Source organism: Antechinus flavipes, chromosome 1, assembly GCF_016432865.1.
Source record: "Antechinus flavipes isolate AdamAnt ecotype Samford, QLD, Australia chromosome 1, AdamAnt_v2, whole genome shotgun sequence".
Classification (NCBI taxonomy): domain Eukaryota; kingdom Metazoa; phylum Chordata; class Mammalia; order Dasyuromorphia; family Dasyuridae; genus Antechinus; species Antechinus flavipes.
The window spans coordinates 559289251-559311406 of record NC_067398.1 but is presented as its reverse complement, the minus strand read 5'-3'; positions in this window follow the sequence as shown (position 1 = coordinate 559311406).

The following is a 22156-nucleotide window of genomic DNA, read 5'->3' as shown; positions in this document are numbered from 1 at the left end:
CTACTATCATATTGAGAATGAAAAGAGAAGAGAAGATATTAATCCAGGATTATGCTGGTAAATGTTTAACAGCCAGCTCTTCAGGAGAGAAAATGTACATACAATGAATACACTTTTAAATTTAACCAGTATTAATAACATTTTCTCTATTTCTTTGTTAAATCTATACCACAGGGTCAAGATGGATCAAATCTGGCCCTTCATCTTTTTTTGTGCAGTCTATGAATTAAGAATGATTTTTTACATTTTTAGATAGTTAAAAAAATTGAAAGAAGAATAATATTTCATGAAACATGAAAATTATATAAAATTCAAATTTCATTGTCTGTAAATAACATTTCATTGGAATGCAGCCATGATTATTTGTTTACAGAGTTTCATTGAAATTCAACCATAATCATTCTTTTACATATTAGCATAGTTGAATAGTTGCAACAGAGTCCATATGTGATGTGTTCTTGTGATTTGAGTGCCATGGGTAGCACCATACATCTGACATTAAAAAAAAAAAATTACTAGTATATATCCATCATGTCAAAACAAGAAAAGAAAAATAAGCTTTAAATGCCAGACTTTTAAAGCACAATGTCTATGGATTGTTTGTTATAAAATTAGATAGCAAAGCATTATGTTTTTTATGCAATGACACTATAGTTATGCTTGAAGAATATAGTATACATAGACATTATCAGACTATTCACCCATCACAATATTCCTAACTCACAGAAAAGCATGGTCAGTAAAATTAGAAAATTTAGACTGGAATATCTCATCACTGTAAAATTCTTGATCAAAAAAAAAAAAAATGAACCTTAACCAAAGTAAGTTTTCAAGAGGCTCAGTTTTTAGCTAAGCAAGAAAAGTAAATTAATTAAATTATGTTTGATTACAACAACTGAAGAAATATGTCCAAGAAAATAAACTTAAAGCTATTAGCTTTCTGTCTCAATTAAAATCAATTGTTTGTGTATTGATACCAGTATTTAGCAGTATCTGTATGAAAATATATTTTCAAAGATAAAATGCATAAAATGTCATTACAAATAAGCTTTCAGATGAACATTCATAATAAATTTTGATGATAGAAAGCACTAAGTATGAAACTTAATTAAGCAAAATGTGATACAAAAAATTCCACTCTTCTCATTAGTAGACCTATTTTATAAAAATATACTCAATTATTATATTGTAATAATATAATATTAGTATTATATTGTCATAATGTGATATATTACATTCTTTTATTATTATATATTTATTTTGAATTTTGTTATTAAAATTGCGGAAAGGTATCATTTCTCTTATCTAAGTACCTATATAAATAATATCCTCAGTTTTGTCTCTTAGCCACAAAATATTTACTCTCTGATCCTTTACAGGAAAAAAAGTTTGGGGACCTCTGATCTAAGCAATCAACAAAATTACAAATTAAGCCCTAATTTACATCATTAGCTGATTTTTGAGTTGTACATCTTCCTAGTCAATGTGAATACATACACACACACATATATGTACATACATATTATATATCAAAGATATACTTGGCAAAAAATGAGAAGGGAAGACTCAAGTTTTCACAAATTATATTCTAATAGAGATGACAGCATTAAAGTCACAAAATTACTTTAAAGGTACAAAGTACAGAAGGCTCTGCTGTGCCTTTTGATTATTAAGAGAATTTTGTTCAATACTGCAAAATTCAGTATGAGGAGCTATTCCTAGTATTTAATAGGAGAAAATATAAGTCATCTTGCATTTGAATCGTCATGTAGTACTTTCAAAAGTCTGAAAGCTCCATAAAATAATAAGCCATCTTCTTAATACCATTTGTCTTCTGGCAATACTACAGAGCTTTGAATAAGGAACACTATGATCTTTAAAGAATCAAAATCTCAGGAGATGCAAAGGACAATGCAGAAAATTATGTATAATCGGCACAAATAAACTATAGCACATAGCCAAGGATGACTTCAGCACAAAGACAAAGGTAAAATATATCATTTGGGAGCTATCTGATTGAAAAGGGAGGTAAGTCAGTCTTGTGGATGAAGAAAAGATGGCAAATAGACAGTTTAAGTGCTGCCTTGGTATCTTCCTAATGTTAAAATAAACAGAGAAGTTCCAGCACAATAGGGTGGAGCCCTTATAGAGTATTTGAGAGAAGACATGAATAAGAGTTGCTTAGCATGAGAAGGTCTGGATGGGCTGACATCCATATATGAGAAGGAAGACCCATATTTATGAGCTTATAGAATCATTTTAAGTATTGAAATAATGAAGCCCTGTTAGACCAGTACACTATAGATATAGTTTACCTAGTTTTCAGCAAAGCATCTGACAAAGTATCTTTCAATGATGAAGATGTGGGTTTGATGACAGTATGGTTGGGTAGATTTAGAACAACCAGATCCAACAAGAAGTCATTAACAGGTCACAGTCAATGTCTTTGGAAAGAGGTCTTTAGAGCATAGCCTTAGACAGCTCTCCTTGACCCTGAGCTTTAGAACTTTTTTTATCCATCACTTAAAAGTCCTAGATGGCATGTTTATCAGATTTCTAGATTACCCAAAGGGAGGAGGAAGAGCTTTATAGATGAGAGCATCATGCTTCAAAAAGATCTTGACAGATTAGAACAATAGGTCAAAGCTCACTAAAATACATTTAAGATAAATGAAAGCAAATCTTATATTTCATTTCAAAATGTCAACTTAAATATGAATAAAGATACCAAATGGCTAAAGATTATTTCATTAAAAAAAAAAGATATGGAGTTTTAAAAACCTGCAAGTTTTAATATGATTCAACCATGTAATATAGTAATGCTTACATTAAGTATTGTGTCCAAAATAAGGAAGATAATATTTTCACTGGATTCTTCATGGGATCACAGACCTAGAGCTGAAAGAGACTTCTCAAGTTCCAAATATGTCATTTTACAGATGAAAAAATTGAAACCCAGAAAGATTAAAAGACTTTGTGGTATGCTAGGATTAGAGTCAGATCTTCTCCATTGTACCACATTCAGCTCAGTTTTGGACACCACCTTTTAGAAAGGACAACTTGGAAAGAACAGTAATCATCTAGTTCAACCAGTAAACCTCACTAATCCCCACTATAATATGCCATATGCTATTGCTGACTGTTATTGAACTTGAAATCCACTAAAACCCCCAGATATATATATATACCACACATTTTAAAGTTAAATCTCCATTATTAATATTTTCTCCATCATTTTCTTAAATTGATCTAAGTTGTCTCTATTTAATCCCATCTTCTTAGATTCAGCTTAGTTCTCCAGACTAAGATCTTTTTGGATCCTGATTTTTTTCATCTAACATATTAGTTATCTTCTCATCTCTATGATTATCTAAAAATTTGATTAGCATTCCATGAGTGCTTTTATCTAAGTCACTAATAAAAATGTTAAACAGCACAGAACCAAATGAAATCCCTGGAGTACTGTCCTAGAGACTTCTATTCTTTGAGTTCAGTCATCCTACCAACTCTGAATGCATCTAATTGTATTAGCATCTAGTCCACATCTCTCCATCTTTTTTACAACAATAGATTGTATTCAGAAAGACATGTGATGGTGAAGTGCCTCAAGACAATACTATATAAGAATAAGTTAAAAGAACTGGTTATGTTTAGTCTGGAGTACAAAAGACTTAAAGATGGCTAGGTGGTACAATGGAGACTAGAAAAAGTGCTGGATTTGGAGTCAAGAAGATTTTTTTCCTGAGTTCAAATTCAGCCTCAGATACCAGTTTTGTGATTCTGGGCAAGTCATTTAACCCTGTTTGCCTCAGATTCCCCCTCTGTAAAATGAGCTGGAAAAGGAAATGACAAACGCTTTAATATCTCTGCCAAGAAAATCCATATGGGTCACAAAGAAACAGGACAAAAACAATAAAAGACTTAAGAAAGATATAATAGCTATCTTCCAGTGTGTAGAGATTCCATCATGCAGAAAAAGGATCATAGTTGCAAAAAGGCAAATGTCGCCCTGATGTAAAAATAAACTATATATCTCAAAAAGTGGTGGGTTCCTCAGGGATTTTGTAAAGGAGTCTTGTGTAGGAACAGGCCAAATTTGATAACCCTTTCAGCTCAGGAATTCTGAACCATACCATGTTCGAGGCCAAACCCATAGGTGGAATCAGAAGGTTAGGATCTCTGAAAAGTCATCAATAAGATGGTAGCAGGTTAGTTTCCCCCTCACAAATAGCATCACCATCCCAATGATTAATGTCAAATAGCACTCCTCCCTATAGGAAGATGTATACCTTAAAGGAATGGTATGGGGGTAAGTGAAGGGTATCTTGTGGAATAGTTTACATAATGGGTTTATGCAACTTTCCCAGTATCAAAAAGGACAATGTGACAATGGCACCCCCATAGTTACTACAAGCTTCAACAAAATTCTCATTCAAAATTGACATGTACTATTGTTGATTTCTAACGTTTTGGAATAGGATTATATTATAATGAAGTCAGGTACATGATCCACATAAAGGCCTTTTAGGAGATAAATCAAAATTTGGTTAGATGTTCATTACAGGGAATTTGAATATCAAGTGGTGAATATCTAGATCTTTGGATTACCTAATGTCCCTGATATCTTTCACCATTTCAGTTGTTGTTCATCCTTCATTTCAAAGACAACCAATGGCCTTACAATGTATGTCTTGACTTGTGACTGAATTGGGTTTTAATGAAGCAAAAGTATACAAAGTTGTCAGCCTCACTCTCTCAGTCATCAAAATCCAGCAGCAGGATAAATGTCTAGATGATTCACTATTGCCCAGTATGGAGCTGCATCTTCAACATCTGAGAAAATACCCATGGAGATCTTGGACCAATTTTTTATGGGATGATTTTTATGAAAGATTCATCAATATTTTCACATCAGACAGAAATAAATGTACTTGGTATAGGAAGTATTGACTTGGCTCCTTTGGAGAAAAGACCAAATATGATTGGTATGTCTGGGGGTTATTCCAGATAAATAACAAAGCATCTCTGAAAGGTGCATCGGGGCTATTTAGGACTAAGAACTGATCTTAAGCTAAAGTATTACATCAGATCCTAGATACAGACACAGCTAATAGTGGTAAATTGTGTTGGGTCACACAGCTTGTATTTCTTCTTTCATTCAAATCTAATTCTGTGACTCTATTTGAGGTTTTCTTAACAGAGATATTGGAGTGATTTTTCTATTTCCTTTTCCAGCTCATTTTTTACAAATGCTGAAACTGAGGAAAACCAGGATTAAATGATTGCCCTGAGTCACACAGCTAGTAAGTGTCCTAAGCCAAATTTGAACTCAAGAAGATGATTCTTCCTGATTACAGGATTGTTATTGTTGATGAAAAAGAGGCTCACCTAGTACAGAGGAAGCATTTCCTTTTGCATTGAAAAGAGCCTTCCAATTGGTTCTGCTCCTATTATCTAGACCTAAACAAATCTCTTCCAGGAGAAAAATGTTGACAATGTTAACTCAACCCTAGCTGGAGGGAGTGAAAAGATTGAAACAGAAACCAAATATCTGACCTACTTCTCCCAGCAACTCACTCTAAAAGAGAAGGATTAAATAGCCATAGACTAGAAATCTCTGGCAATCAAAGATTTCTTGGATACCTGACATCATCATCTTGAACAGAAATAGCATCCCATCACAGACACGAGAGATATCTGTTGCATTTTAGGGAAGCCAGAATCTTGTCCTGCTGAGATGTCCACTGGACATGACTGTCCTCAGATTTTTTTTCCCTACAGATGGTATACCTGCTATGGACCAATAATCTAGTACACTCTAGTACTACAGGAGCTGATAGAAGGGGATGGAATACAGCCAGGGCTGTATGTACAATTTTAGAGGTAGGAAAACCCAGGGAAGCTCCCCTGATTACTGCTATAAGGAATGAAAGATAGTAAATAGATTGCTTGTTTGAAGAAAGTAACATAAGTACATCATTGGTAGGAGGACTGGTAGACCCCATCCAAAGATGTTACCTGGGTATGTTCTGCACTCTGGTACAATTCCAAAGAATAAAAAAGCTGCCAAGGACACCATAATGATTCCTCTTAAATCTAGTTTCTCTATAAGCACCCAGTCCCAAATAGGTCTGTATTTTATCATAGACATACTATTGACCAATATATTCAATGTATCCAATATATCCACTATATAGATACAATATATTCATGAAGATTGGTTACTTCTCAAAGCTTTGATATCTGATTTTTTTTAATCTAAGATTAGTTAGCCCAATAAATGACAGGTCACTATTTTTTTTAAGAATTGAGGGTAACCAAAATAATTGTATAAATATGTATGCATATATTAGATTTAACATATATTTCTACCATGTTTAACATATATTGGACTACTTGCCATCTAGGGGAGGGAGTAAGGGAAAAGGGGAGAAAATTGGAACACAAGGTTTTCCAAGGACTAATGTCACAGAATCACCTATGCATATGTTTTGAAAAATAAAAAGCTTTAATTAAAAAAAAAGAAGAAGAAAGTATTGAGGATACAGAGTATAAAAACAAAATCATTTAGATATAAGTACAATCTGCAACAAAATCCTTCAAAGGTTTGTAGAAAAAACAATTTACCTATAAACAAGCAGAATAAACAAATTAAAGGATAATTCCTGCAGCTACATGTTGTATCTATCACTAGATTGAGTATCATATTACAATTTGTAGTTAGCACAGTGCCTGGCACACTGTGAAGAGTGCCCAATAAATGCTTGTTTCCTTCCTTTCAAAAACAATGCAATCTACTCCACATTAGGAAACTAGACATTCATTTGCAGCTTCCTATGAATATAACCATGTGATTTCAAAAAGTTCAGGAAAAAAAAAAAAAAAGATTAGTGACTGGCCACAGATCTTAAAAATTCACAAAGTATAGGAGATTTTTAAAAAATGAAATTTTTAGTATAAAATAAGCAATCATCTCAGTGAAAGAAAAGAGACATTGAGAAAAGTACAATATGGCCCCACACTGATCAGCTAAGATTTTAAAATTACATATCCAAAATCGGAATCAGAGAAAGTAATTACAAATGAATATCTAAGTTTAACTTAGACTTGCAAAAATATTGTAGAAAAATTGAGGCCCAGAATGACAGAATCTTGTGAAAAATATTTCTTATTTCCATGATTACATTATTGTGGGTTCTCTTTCCATTGATACAGATTTCAACCTTTCTCTGTCTGAGTAATAGTTTCAGGACTCCGTGTGGTCAAAAAGTCATCATTTGTGGTTGAGGCCAGTTCCAATGATCTTGTGATGAAGAGAGCCATCTACACACATTAGGAGATATTTGCCCTAAACACATGAAGACTTTCCCCAGAGGGATGGGTGGATGAGAACAAATTTGTTCCAAAGACCATGAAGCAGACACTCTGGAGTGCTTAAAACTTGGTCAGTTATCAAAGGCACCAAGGCCATCACCAGTCACCTAGATTCTTATCCTTGCATTGAATTTCAATGACTCAGGATGACAGTGAAGCTGATGACTTAGTGAACTCTGCATTCAATTTAATCCAATTAACTCACAAGTCAAATCATCATCCTGTGATGTCATTGGTCCTCTTCAAAAACAAAGGACAAACAATAACACCTGTGTCCAGCACAGTACCTTACCCATAGTGGGCGCTTAATAAATGTTTGCTGAATGTTTACAATGAATGAGTCAATGTCAACAAAAGAGGGAAAAATAAGAATTGTTTAATTTCTGTTTTTCCTTTATAGGACAATTAGGTACACAGTAAATAGGAAAACAGTCTTAGAGTCAGAAAGACATCTTTCTGAGTTCAAAGTTGATTTCAGACCACTTACTAGCTGTATGATCTCGTCCAAGTCACTTAACCCTGTTTACCTCAGTTTCCTCATTTGTAAAATGAGGCAGAGAAGGAAATTGCAGACCATTCTAGTATCTTTGCCAAGAAAATCCCAAATGAAGTCACAAAGAGTAAAAAAAAAATGACTGAAGCAAGTGAACAACAAATTATTTCTCCATCATTGCTACCAAAGAAAATGGTCTTCATAGTAGAATGGGTAGAAAAACATGGCCAAGAGGGAACCAAAACCCAGTGTGGGAGAATAGATGGTAACTGATCAAGTTTAGAGAATTGTACATTTCCTGTTCTAAATGTATTACTACTTATTAATAGAATGTAAAGGTGTGATTTCTGCAAGTATCTTTGAGGAGATGTGGCAAGATGAGAATTAGGGAAAGTCCCAATTTTCCAAGGAAGGAAAAAAGGTAAATGTTATAGTCTACAGATAAATAAGCTTAATATATCCTCCAAGGCAAAATTTAAAGAGATCATTAAATGGGTAGTTGCCAAGTATACTCAATATATGTCAACAGTGTGATGTGGTAACCACCCCCTCTTCTCTCAAAAAAATTAATACAATTTCAGGCTGCATCAATGGAAAACAATTTTTCCATAATAAGAAAAGCAATAGCCTCACTGGATTCATCATAAGTCAGGCCTGCCTAACTAAAATGATAAATTTTGTCCTGGGGGCCACACTTTGAGAAACATTGACAAACTAGAACTCCTCTGAAAAACTATGACAATAATAATGGGGAAAAGACTGGAAAGCCTGCCATATGAGGGAAAAGTTGAAGAGACTGGGAATGTCTGGCCGGGAGAAGGGCAGATTTGGCAGGACCATGAAAGCTATCTTCAATTGCATGAAAGCTTGTCCTATGAACTCATTCTGTGTAACTCCAGAGGATAGGATTGGAACAAATAAGCCAGAAGTCATAGGGCCACAGATTTCAGCTCAACATAAGGAGGATTTTTTTTTTTTTTTTTTAACAATTACAACGATCCTTAAAATGACAGGGCCTACTATGGAAGTTAGTAAGTTTTCCAACACAGAAGATATTGAAGCAGAAAAAGGATAGCTATTTGTCAGAGGTGTTATAGGAGATGTAGCCTAAATTTGGTGGGAAGCTGTGCCAGAAACTTTAAATCACAGCATATAGGTTTGAAAGAAAACCTAAAAGATCATCTACTACTACATCCCAATTTTACAGATGAGAAACTTGGAAGCCCAGTGTCACAGGTAGTAAGCATAGTTAGAATTTGAAACCAGTCCTTCTGATTTTAGAGCCAGTACTCTTTCTATCATCTCATATTCTATCAAGATCCAAAATTCTTGGGTGAGTGACCTTAGGAAAAGTAAAACCTGATATACTACCATGGGGTTTTTGTGTTCACATATCTTTTTTGGTCATTTCAATTACATCCGACTCTTTGTGACCCCATTAGGGGTTTTCTTGGCAAAGAGACTGAAGTCGCTTGCTATTTCCTTTTCCAACTCATTTTACAGATGAGGAAACTGAGGCAAACATGGTAAGTGACTTGGACAGGGTCACACAGCTCATGAGTGTCTGAAGTCAGATTTGAACTTAGGAAGGTGAGCCTTCCTGATTCTAGGCCCTGCCCTCTATCCACTGTGGCACCTAACTGCCCCAGGTTTTGAACCTTATTAGTGTTGCTCAGTCAGTCAGGCTGAAGGGGAAATCTGTAGACACCTTTTTGGAGCTGCTGTGTTGACTTTTTAGAGCTAGCAATCACCAGCATGTATACGTGCCGAACTACAGACATGAGAAGTAACAGCATTGGCGTCAAGGCCAAAACCGCCCTGGGACATTTCAGTCTGTCTGAGCCCCAGCAGAAAATTCTTCCTCTTCCCCAGTTCAAATTTGTGTCTCATAACTATTTCTGGGATCCCACTGGTAGATAATTCCTGCAGATGGCCCTGCTGTGAATTGTCTTGGTTAATTAGCTCTTACTTAGTTCTCTACTATCAAAAATAATTAACAGATGCCTTCAAATTCCAAAAGCATTCATTAGAACCTCAAAAAAAATTCACATCTGTACATATGTGTTACTATCTATTACATATGTATATATGTATGTGTATGGGGTGTATTCTGTTCATATGCTAATACTGCTCATGTGGCATTGAAAAGCTATCAATACAGCATGACACTGTCCCACATGTTGAGAAGAGGAGGAGAAAAGCTCAGAGTTGAAAGGACATGGCTCCTATGGTAGTATCAGATGGATGCTCATTTATATCCAGCTGATAATCATCAGCATGGAAGAGCCTCAGCTGGATTTTTTGTGTAGGAACTACAGGATTCTACTCACTTGTCTCGGAGAAGCATAATAAACTTTGGGAGGGTCAGATTTCACATTCAGGTCCACATACAATCCAATGACCCTTGGCTTAACAATTCTGCTATTCCATCGTGACAACAATTTTCATTTGTTTTTTGGAGTTTACGTTTTTATCCATTTGTTGATTTAATTCATAAAATCCTTATGAAATTAGATTGTAAGCTTCTTGAGGGTAGGGTCTGCCTTTGTTTTTCTTTGTATCCTTAGTGCTTAACACACTGCCTGACAATTTAATAAATGCTTATTGACTGACTGCCTATATTTATTAGCACAACAATAACCAATCATCTGAGTGAACTTTCAAAGATTGATCTCAGCCAACAGTTAAGGAAGAGTTGAAAGGATGTAGAATGGGGAAAGGAAATGTGTTATTAGCCTAATGGGATATTTGGATGGTTTAAGCACAATAGTAGCACAGTGTTTTTGATAGAAGTTGAGTATCACAGACTTATTTAGTTTAATCTATAACATGACTATATCCTAAAAAATCTAAGGGCTTACCTACTCCTAAGATTGACCTACTCTAAGGAATAATTAGAAATTAGTCCAAGGATTTCAGTAGTTTTTCTTGATTCTTTTAGCCAAGGCAATTAATTTAGATCTATTTTCCCTTGAAACCCTGAAATCATGGGCATTAATCTAGCATCTAAGTATCCAACCACACTTAAGTTTAACTCTTCTGATCACTTATTTTTTATGTAGTGCGATGGGCACCAGACAGGGAAACACAGAAGAGCTCAGTAATTAGGTTCTTTTTCCTAGAAGCTCTGTCTTCTGTCCTCTGGTCATCCCTGTGCCTTCTGGACTACACTTTACTCAATTTCCTGCCCTTTTCTCTTACCCTAAGTCCTGCCCAAGTCTTTTGTTAAAGGCTAGGAAAAGATGGGTCAACTAATCTTATTAGCAGAAACTATGTCAAAAGAGCTGCTATCCATAGAGCAAAGCTAGAGGAGGGACATAACCCTTAGAAAGGAAGAACTCTGTGAAGCTACATGCTATGGCAGATGAAGCTCTCACTGGATTTGTTACCTAAAGACCTGCCTTCAAACTTTAGTTCTCTTCATTACCTATATGACTTTGGGCAATTAAATCACTTTATCTCTCTGGGATTCTTCATCTATAAAAGAAAGGAAGATAGGTTAGATTATTTCTAAGTTCTCTCCCATGAAGTTTTGCTCACAGGAAATAGAGAATGTACCTACTCTGCACCGATGCCAGATTCTTTAATGTCCTCTTAAAGACTGGGGTAAGGGGAAAACCATGTCATATGGCCTGAAAGAAACTGACTTCTATAGCTACTTTATTCTAATAGATGCAGTATGCTTCCTTAACTCAGAATGGAAGCTGATGTAGCAAAAAAGTCCAGGAATCTGAATTCAAATCCTACTTCTCCCAGCAACTAGCAGTCCTAGGCATCTTGCTATGACTCTTATTTCCTCATCTGCAAATTTAAGAGTTTAAATTATGATCTCTAAAATCTTTTCCAAATCTAACATTCATTTATATCCCAAATATTCTTTCATTAATAACATAGAGGGCAGGGTATAATGGCACACACCTAGAGTCTGTTTCTAGGGGAGATTAGAGCTCGGAGGTGTTATAGAATGTGGAAACCAATTTCTCTTTTGAGAAGAAGAGAAAGAGATGAGGAAGAGGAAGAAGAGAAGGAGAAAAAGAGAAAGGAGAGGAAAAAAGAGGAGGAGGAAGGAAGAAAGAAGAAACAGAAGCAGAAAAGAAGAAGCAGACAAAGAAAAAGGAGAAGGAAGGAAAGAAGTATTTACTAAGCACCTACTATGTGCCAGTCAACTCGCATACTAAGTAATTTGCAAATATTGATTTGATCCTTCCAATAACCTTGAGAAGAAGGTGTTATTATTATCCTCATTTAACAGTCAAGAAAGAGGAGACAGAACTAAAATGACCTGCCCAGACTACACAGTCTAATGCTAAATTTGAACTCAGATCTATACCACCAAGCTACCTCTAATTGGAGAGAGAAAAAGGGAGTACCTAAAAAAAAAAAAAAAAATCAAATTTGAAGGTACACAAGGGCCTTCAGGGAAATGGTCCCCTTTCCTGAGCAGGGAACACTGCCCTGAAGCAGGAAACTAATGGTCTACAGGCTTGTTCCCACAACAGCCCACAATATGGCAGTTTTAGTGACTTCATGAACAGATACAGACTTGGGTGACCTTTTCCTGTCAGAGAGTGATGAGGAAGATATTTTATTCCTTGCACACATAAACAATAAACCAACAGGTTGTTCAGAATGTGATCATATGGCACAGCCTTTAAAAAAGGGAATATAAACAAAAGAATTGAAGTCATGATATTTGTAAAAGAGACCCCTTTTCTGAATCTCCTTTCTCTCAGACAAGTGTTTTCAGGAGTTCTTTCACAGTAGTAGCTGGGCGCTGTGAGAAACTCCCACCCTTGGCTCTGGGAAGATGGGGGGTTGGGGGAAGCAGCCTCAGCTTCTCTCAATCCACCCCTAGGCCTGTCCTCCTCCTCCTCAGTACCACCTCCGTCTTGGCTCTTTCCCCTGCCTCCCTTAGGGTTGTGGATCAAGCAAGCTAGCTCAGATCTGCCTTATTTGCACACTAGCTTCAGGCATGTCAGCCAGATGGCCCAGAAACTTCCCCAGCCTGCTCAACAGGCTAGAGCAGTGGGGCTCCCAGCTAGGGAGGGAGGGGGGAGTGGCAAACAGAACCTCTCTGTGTGGACAGAGCTTCTTTTGAACATCCCAGGAGATGCTGGGAAATTACAAGTTACTACCAAAAAAAAAAAAATGAGGTCCTCCCCCACCTCCACCCACCCCAACACCCACATTTCTAGTTATGATCTGCCTTTCACCTGGGAATAAGCCAGCCTGGCTGAGCAGGGGATGCTTTGAACATCTCTGAGTTTGTTTCAACTGGTTCAGGATTGATAAGGTCCTGAAACACATTTTTATCTTGAGCCTGCCCCCTCTTTGTTCCTAGCCTGTTTAAAACCCTGGGTCTCTTCAGGAAATGTACTTCATGTGTTTCTGATTCATTTCTATAAATTTCAATATGATTCTGGCAAGCAAGAAGGAAAGCCAGGTGGCAAGAAAGATTTACCTGAGGAGATGCTACCTTGCTCCCACTTGTTCCTGGAAGGGTATGAGTCTCTTTCTGGTTTGTTTGTTTTTTTTAAGTCAATCAGAGTTAAATGACTTTCCTAGGGTCACAACATTGGTTCATTCTTGCAGATATATTTCTCTTTTTAGTTCAGAGACTTTTCCCCAAGTTAGGAAACTTCTGAGAAGTCAGGGCAGTACTAAACCAAAGCTGGGAACCAAGTTCAGCCTACATTAATCTGAAATGGTTCCAGACACTTCAATCCTTGTCTCAGTCTTAAACCAAGCAGGGAAGAAAACTGGACTCCTAAATTAGTCCACATACCATCACTATCTTTCAGATGACCTCTAAGTTACAACTGAAACAAGGTTAGACTTGAGCTACCTCAACAGACATCTGAGCTCCTCAGTCTACAAGGATCTGGCCCATTTTATAGGGAGGTATAAAACAGTGTGCTCTTCATGGATAGAATGAATAGGGCCCATCTGCCTGGACTTCTGCCTTTTGAATTCTTACTCATAAAGCAACAAGAAAGATATACAGAAATGCAGTTTTAACCAGATCCTATAACCTCCATTGTCTGAAATTCCAAACTTTCCCAAACACCTTAAACCTATATTTCCCAAATTAATTCTCTTAGTATCATCAATGACAGCTAGCATATTTTAGGCTCCTTCTAGGTGCCATGGACTGTCCTCAGCTCTTGGGATACCAAGAAAGGCAAAAATCTGGTATTTCCTCTTAAGGAACTTACTCAGTTAATGGAGTACGAGATTCATTTATGGAGTACTCCAAACTCCATACATATTGGATACTGTTAAATGCAGACTATGAGAAAAATCCAAGAAAAACTGAAAGAAAGCCCCTGTCCTTGGGTACTTGTCAAGTAAGATAGAGATAAGATACTAAAAAATAAATAAGAATGCAAAATGTGGTACAAAATAAGCTTTGCCTACATTGGACACTTGTGTTTTCAATAGTTAGGATTCCCTACATTGCCTTTCTTCCTCCCAGCCTCCTCCCATAGAAAAGAAGAACAGAAAGAAAGGAGAAATACTTAAACTGCAACATAGATGGAAGTAGACAACTATTTTTCTTTTTTTTTTAAACATGTTAATGTCACATTCTAATAAGATTATTCATGTTTCTTCTAAATCAATGGGTCCCAAATCTCTTAGATTGAGGAACAATTCCATGGATTACCCTACTCTATTCATTTCAACCTGCAACTGAAAAAAATAGGAAATAAAATCTCAACAGAAATATTAGGAATCCTAGTGCTAAAATGAGAAATCCATGAGGCATCTTGCTGTAAAAGAAAAAAGAAAAAAGAAAAATCTACCAGTTTTATAGATGGAAGACCTAAGAGGCAAATCCTTCATTAATAACAGCTAAGATTAATGATGTCTAAGATGTCATTTCCTGACATCAGCTATTTTTTCTGGCTGTCCCCCATACCTGGAAAACTCTTTTTCCTCCTAATTTCCCAGGCTTCCTTCAAATCCCAGTAGCCTTTTACAAGAAGCTTTTCCATATTCCCCTTAAGATAAGTGTCTTCTCTCAGTTGATTATTTCCAATTTATTTTTGTTTGTACTCATTTGTTTGAAAGCTATCCCCCTCATTAGATCACAATCTCCTTGAATTCAGGACACTGTCTTTTGTCTTTCTTTGTATTCCCAGAATTTAGTATAGCGCCTGACATGTAGCAGGCTCTTAATAATGATTTCATCTCTCTTTGACTCTAGATGAGCATTTAATTGCTCTCTGCCTCAATTTTCTTTTCTGTAACAGGAAATAATGATTTTGAATTTCTCAAAGCTATTTTGAGGAAAACTGTACATTAGAGAAATGTCAATTATTGCTGCTATTTTTATTTATTTTAAGATAGCATTGTGGGGGCAACTAGGTGGTGCAGTGTATAAAGCACCAGCCCTGAAGTCAGGAGGACCTGAGTTCAAATCTGACCTCAGACACTGTGTAATCCTGGGCAAGTCACTTAATCCCAAATGCCTCAGCAAAAAAAAAAAAAGTTTTGTGGCATGTTAATAATACTAATTTATACTAGAAACAAAAGTAGAGACCTGGTCCTAAATATTAGCATCTAAGAAGAGAGCTAGAATGCCAGACCTGGGGTCAGGAAGACTCATCTTCCTGAGTTCAAACCTGGCCTCAGATACTTATTAGCTATATGACCCTGGATAAGTCACTTAACCCCGTTTGCCTCAGTTCCCTCATCTGTAAAATGAGGTAGAGAAAGAAATGGCATGGCACTCCAATATCTTCACCAAGAAAACCCCAAATGGGGTCATAAAAATTCCAACATAATTGAATCTACTGAACAATAACAACAAATTATGAGAGAGAGTTTGCATGGCATACAATAGTGATGTCAAATTCAAATAGAAACAGATCTCTGCAAGTTGCATAGTGACTTAGAAAACCACAAACTAAAATTACATTTTTATCCATTTTGTTAATTATTTTCCAATTACATTTCAATCTTGTTTGGGCAGCACTCAGGAGTATTGAATAGAGAATAAAGAAATAGCCTGAATTCACATCCATCTGACTGTCCCCCACACCTGGAAGACATTAATTTAGTCAGCACTTGGGGTACTAAGAAAGGCAAAAACCTGGTATCTACCTTACACAACTTATGGGATGCTAGATTCATTTGTGGAGTATCTATTGAGTACACCGTATTCCATTCTATTGGATACAAGATAGTGCTTGGCATCTAGTAGGAGCCTTAAAAATGCCAGTTATTGTTGAGGAAGGTAGAGAATTTACTTGGAAAGTGTAGGTAAAAGGATGTTTTGGAAAGTTTGGACTTTTAGACATTGGAGATTATAGAATACAACTGATTAAAACAGCATTTCTTTATATCTTCCTTGCTGCTTTATAAATTGAAGAATTCAAAAGGCATAAATCCAGGTAGATGGGCCCTAATCTTTCTATCCATGAAGAGCACATTACTTTATAACTCCCCATAAGATGGGCCTGGACTCATAAACTCAGGAGCTCAGATTTCTGTTGGGGTAGCTCAGGTCTAACCTTGCTTCAGTATAGAGTAGAGGTCATCTGAAAGATTCATATCCATCCTCTGAAACATACAGACCTAGTGTTAAGGCCCTTAATTGGGCAAGTCATTTAATCTCTCAGTGTCTCAAGCAATTACCTACAACTATAAATTGAAAAGTAGGTGTCAGTCTGCCTTGGTACAATTTCCTCATCAGGAATACACTATACCAATGAAATCACTGATTCATTTTTTTTAAAAAATAATGACTGAATCTTATGGTAGAAACTCAGATAACTGAGGACTTAGGGAAGGCTTTCCAAAAATGAAGAGTAAGGACTGTAGCCCAGCCAAAGAGGAGGCAGGATAGGAACAAAAAGGTAATAAGACAACAATAGATAGAGGACCAGCCCCAAGTCAGAAAGATCTGAATTCAAATGTATGATGCTTAGAAGCTGTCTGAAGTCACTTACTCTCTGTTTGTCTCAGTTTCTTCAACTGTAAAATGGGGATAATAAAAGCATCTCCTTCCCAAGTTGTGAGGACTAAATGAATTATTAATTGTAAAGTATTTAATACACAGTAAGCACTTTGTAAATGTTAGTTGTTATTATTATTGTTGTTGTATTATTATTATTGTAAAACTAGAATGTAAGGGTCTTCAGGGCCGGAATATATTTTTCTCCCAATGTCTAATATGTGTTCGGTTATTTTTTCAGTTATGTCTGCTTCTTGGTAACGTCATCTGGACTTTTTTTTTTTTTTTTTGGCAAAGATACTAGAAGGGTTTTGCAGTTTCCTTCTCCAACTCATTTTACAGATGAGGAAATTGAGGCAAACAGTTAAGTGTCTTGTCCAGGGTCACCCAGCTAGCAAATGTCTGAGGCCAGATTTGAACTCAGAATGATGAATTTTCCTAAATACACACCTGGCATTCGATATATACCAGCTGCCCTGGTCTAATACTTTATTTTTTCGGGGGGGGGGGGGGGGGTGTGTGAGGAATTTTTCAGGCACAGCCAACTCCTAGTAATTCCATTTGGAGTTTTTTCTTGGCAAAGATACTGGAGTGGTTTTCCATTTCCTTTTCTAACTCATTTTAAAGATGAAAAAACTAGGACAGAGTTAAGTGACTTGACTAGGGTCACCTCAGTTAGTAAATGTCCAAGGCCAGATGTGAACTCAGGAAGATCCATCTTTCTTCTTTCAAGCCTGACACTCTATCTACTAGGAAACCTAGCTGCCCATCTGAAACATATTAAGTGCCTAATAAATGCTTGTTGATTTGATAGATCTTAAAACTAGAAGAGTCTGGGGCAATTCGGTGTGCAATTGATAGAGTACCAGCCCAGGAGTCAGGAGGACTTGAGTCTAGCTGTCTGATGCTAGACAAGTCACTAATGTAGATTGTCTTGCAAATAATAAAAACCTGGAAGGGGATCCTCCAACCTCCTCCTAGGCATAAGATTTTGTGCTTAAAATGAGAAAACTGAGCCCTAGAGAAAAAAGGGGCAAAAAGTTATCCTGAAATAGAAAGTGATTCAGTGAAGTACAGAAGGGCTTCATCCCATTCTCAAACAACTGACAATATCTTTGGAACTGAGATGACCTCACACTGGAAATGATCTCCTAATCCATAGGTTCAAATATCAGTCTAGTAAACTATATAAAGAAATGGGAGTCCTCCACCTGTTAGGGCATTTTGGATGCCCAGATTCCTTTTCTTATGTCTGTTCCTCTAGGAGCTTTGTCTAAAAAATCAGTAGTAACATCTCTGGCCCTGAGTCTTTGTTAAATTGTGGTACTTCCTGAAATTCTGAGGTTCACTCCTAAATCTGGATTAAGCAGCAACAACAGCAGACACACTATCCTGCATGTGTTCAGGCCCCAAGCTTGAGGTTTGCTGGCAGGATCACATCATGGCAGCTGCAGGCTGCTGGATGCTTGTGACTATTTGTTGAGATTTAAATTAATATATTTATAAACACCTACTATACACAAGACACTGTGCTACACACTGATGATAAGAAAGTAGAAAAACAAATTCCACCAAAGGAATTGAAGCCCATCCAAACTGCTAGAGGAATGGAGTTTAACACATTTCCATATCACGTGGATTAGCCTATTCCAATCAAAAATCTGACTATATAGACCCAAGGTCAGAGGGTGGGGTAGTCCAGTGAGCTGAACAACGAATTCGAAATTTGTTTGCTCATTGTTCTAATATAGTTTTAGGCACTAACTCTCTGTGTCCACATGAGCCAATCCCAAAACTTCATGAGGATTTCAATGCAATCTAGTTTGCAAAAAGTAACCAGGAGAAATTCCGAAGAATGGCAGTCAAGAATCTTGTAAAGAGTTAAATGAGTAGCAACAGTAACCCTTAGCATTTATACAAGATTTCCATATATCAAGTCTCATTTAGCCCCATAATAACCTTGTGTGATATGAAAGAGCAAGAATAATTATTAGCATCTTTAATACAAGGAAACCCATGAGGCTGTCACAGAGAATCAGCAATAGAGTCAGAACCAAGTGCTCCTGATTATCCAGCCCCAAACTTTTTCTACTGAACTACAAATTGGTGTCAAAATCCCCAAGCAATACTCTCCAACACACCAGCAGAGCTGAACCATAGGAAGGACAACAATGGGGAAGGAGAACATTAGGAAAAGAAATAGGAGATGAGAGGAAGAGAGAGAAGGTAGGAAATAAGAGGAAAAGAGTGTAGAAAAAAGACATGAAAATGGCAGGCAATAACATACCAACAATGGCTTCAGAGTCAAAGATGAATCCAGAGCCATAAATGTCTCTCCTTGTTTTCAAACGCCTACATTTCTTTTTTCCAGCCTCTTCTTTTATTAACATTCCAGGGAAAACCATGTGTGATAAACTATACATCTCTCAATTTTCAATTTAAGAAAAATTAAAGTAATAATCTTACACAGGGCCCAGTTTTTGACGCTTCCTACCCCCAAAATTGGTTATCTTAGGTGAAAGGACAGATACCTGTGTGGATGTGTTGAGGCTTAAACATGTTTATGTGACTCTGTGATGGCAGACTCTGTCTGACTCCTTTCCTGAGGGCCAAGATTGCATCCCTCACCTCCATCTGGATATTAGGACTTTTATCTTCCTGAGCCATACAAAGGCATCCCCAAGCAGCCACTGAAAGAAAAATCTTGCAGAATTTTAGTATAACCTGTAATTTACCAGACATTACATTGCATCCCTGGCTATCACTGAAGACTGAGCTTATGGCAACTTGGACTTAGCACCCTTACCCGCATCACACTCCCTTATGGAACAGAACAAAGTATGTGAACTAAGTTATCCTTCAGTAGGAGAGGGCAATGGGAGAAATGTAATACTGATAGTCCCCTAAGGAACATCTTCTTTGACTTAAAAATTGTAGTCAAAATGACGAGAATCTGCAGCACACACACTAGTTTTTAATGGAAGAAAGTTTAGCCCCAGGGGCTTTCCAAAAAAGGAAGCCTTCAGTAAATCATAAAATAAGTATTTATTAAGTTCCTACTACATACCAACTATTATGCTAAGAACCGGGGATACAAAAAGAGGAGAAAGACAGTTTCTGCTTTTGAGGAACTCACAGTTTAATGGGAGAGACAACAAACAAACAAATATGTACAAATAAGTCATTGGCAAGAAAAATAGAAAATAATTAACAGAAGGAAGACACTAGAAATAAGAGCAATTGGGAGAGGCTTCCTGTAGAAAGTAGGATCTTAACTGAAACTTGAAGAAAGTCAGCAAAGTTAGGTTTTAAAATCAAAGCAGTTTCCAACTGCAACTTGGCCCTGCCTACCCTATATAAACCCATAAGTCATACTACCTATATATGTATTATATGTGCCAACTGAGGGGCTCTCACATACCATGAGAGTAGGGATAGAAAACACAATGGCACAAAGAAAAGAACACCGGATTTGGAAGCAGAGATGGTTGTTCAGTCATTTTTCAGTCATGTCTGCTTCCATGACCTTATTTGGAATTTTCTTGACAAAGATATGGAGATTTCCTTCTCCAGTTCATTTTACAGATGAATAAACTGAAGCACTCAGGATTAAGTGACTTGCCTAGGGTCCCATTGCTAGTAAGTGTCTGAGACCATATTTGAACTCAGGAAGATGAGTCTTCCTGATGCTAGGCCTGGTGCCCTAGCCACTGTACCATTCAGCTGCCTCAGGTTCAAATTCCAACTCTACTAAAGTCACCTGAATGACATTGGGCCAAATCACTCAATTCTTTCTGGATCTCAGTTTCATCTTCTGTAAAATGAGCACGTGACTAAAAGATTAAAATGACTCCATCCCTTCCAGCTTTAGCTCTATAGATCTTTGTCAGAGCTCTTTTCAAAATCAGTACATAAAATTATATTTGTCCTGTAGTTAACATGCTCCACATTGGTCCATGGGTAAGAACCGGTCTATTTTAGCATCTTGGCTGCTGCTGACTTAAGTGAGTTGCTCAGCTTTACTCAGGCCTGTATTTTTGCATTAGCCAAAAGTGCAGAATGAGTATTCTCAGACTGTCCAGATCTGCGAACGAAGTTTGGAGGCAGCCAGGTTGAGACTGACAGCAGCAGGTGCCCAGTTCATCCAGTATAACCCACTTGAGGCCTTTCACTTTCCCTGAAGATCTCTTGTTTTAGGAATGGAAACCCCTGGCTCTGGTATATCTCTGATACATGGATGTATCTGATCTATATCTTGTAAACATCTCAGAGGGAGCTTGCCGAGGTGGGCTGCTAAATTTAACTGCCAGGTTCCAGGGCCATGTGATGAGGCAGCCCAGGCCAGCTTGCCCTGTGAGTTAGTCAAGGGGGTTTAAATAAAGGCTCTCTGATGGAAAGGATGATAAAAGTTCCTGTTATTCACTGGTGAGCTCCTCGAGCCAGTTGGTCCAGTTTTTACTGCTGTGTTCCAGCAGTGTTAATCTCATCAGCACTCTCTCACTGTTTCCTGTTAGCCTATTAAGGGGAAGGTACAAAGGGGCCAGTGGAAAGAGCTTCTGGTTTGCCAGTCAGAAGACCTGAATTCTATTCCAAGCTCAGTCTGTTCCCATCTCATTGCATGACCTTGGGAAGGTTATTCTCTGTACCTCAGTTTTTCTATCTAGAAAAAAGAAAAGTAATGAGTATTTATAATAAAGACTTTTCAAAGCAGCAATCAACAACAAAAACTGAAGGTTCTGTAATTATAATACTAATCTCAGAAGAGTTGAAAATAGTGCACTTTCCTTCATTGCAAAGGTAAGGACTATTGCATATGCTCTCAGTCATGTAGATGCATTGCATTAGTTTTACTGAATTGATACTGTTTTCTTTCTGATTCTTTATTCTTCCATGGGACAGCTCCAGGAGTATTGTAAATGTAAAGGCAAATTTTTGTAAATCTTAAAGCACTATATATAAAGGCCAAGTATTATTATTGTTACTATTATTTATTATTATTATTACTATCTTCCACTCATCAGTCATCCAGTCCAGTGATGTCTTCATTTTTTGAACTTCTACTATATCCCTGTTGAGATCAAGCAATGTTTGTGGGGCAAGACTGGACTGTGCTGGTAAATGTTTAACAACAAGCTCTAAGGGAGAAGGAAGAAAATGAACGCAGACACTCTGAAATTAAATCTTCCTTATTAGCACTTTCTTAAATCAAGACAATCAATAAAACAAAGCAAGTTCTGATATGCAGGTTTCTGAGGTAGTTATATTTTCATTGAAAATTTAACAATTGACTCTCCAGCATACCCCTAGATGGCAAATGAATGAATGAATGA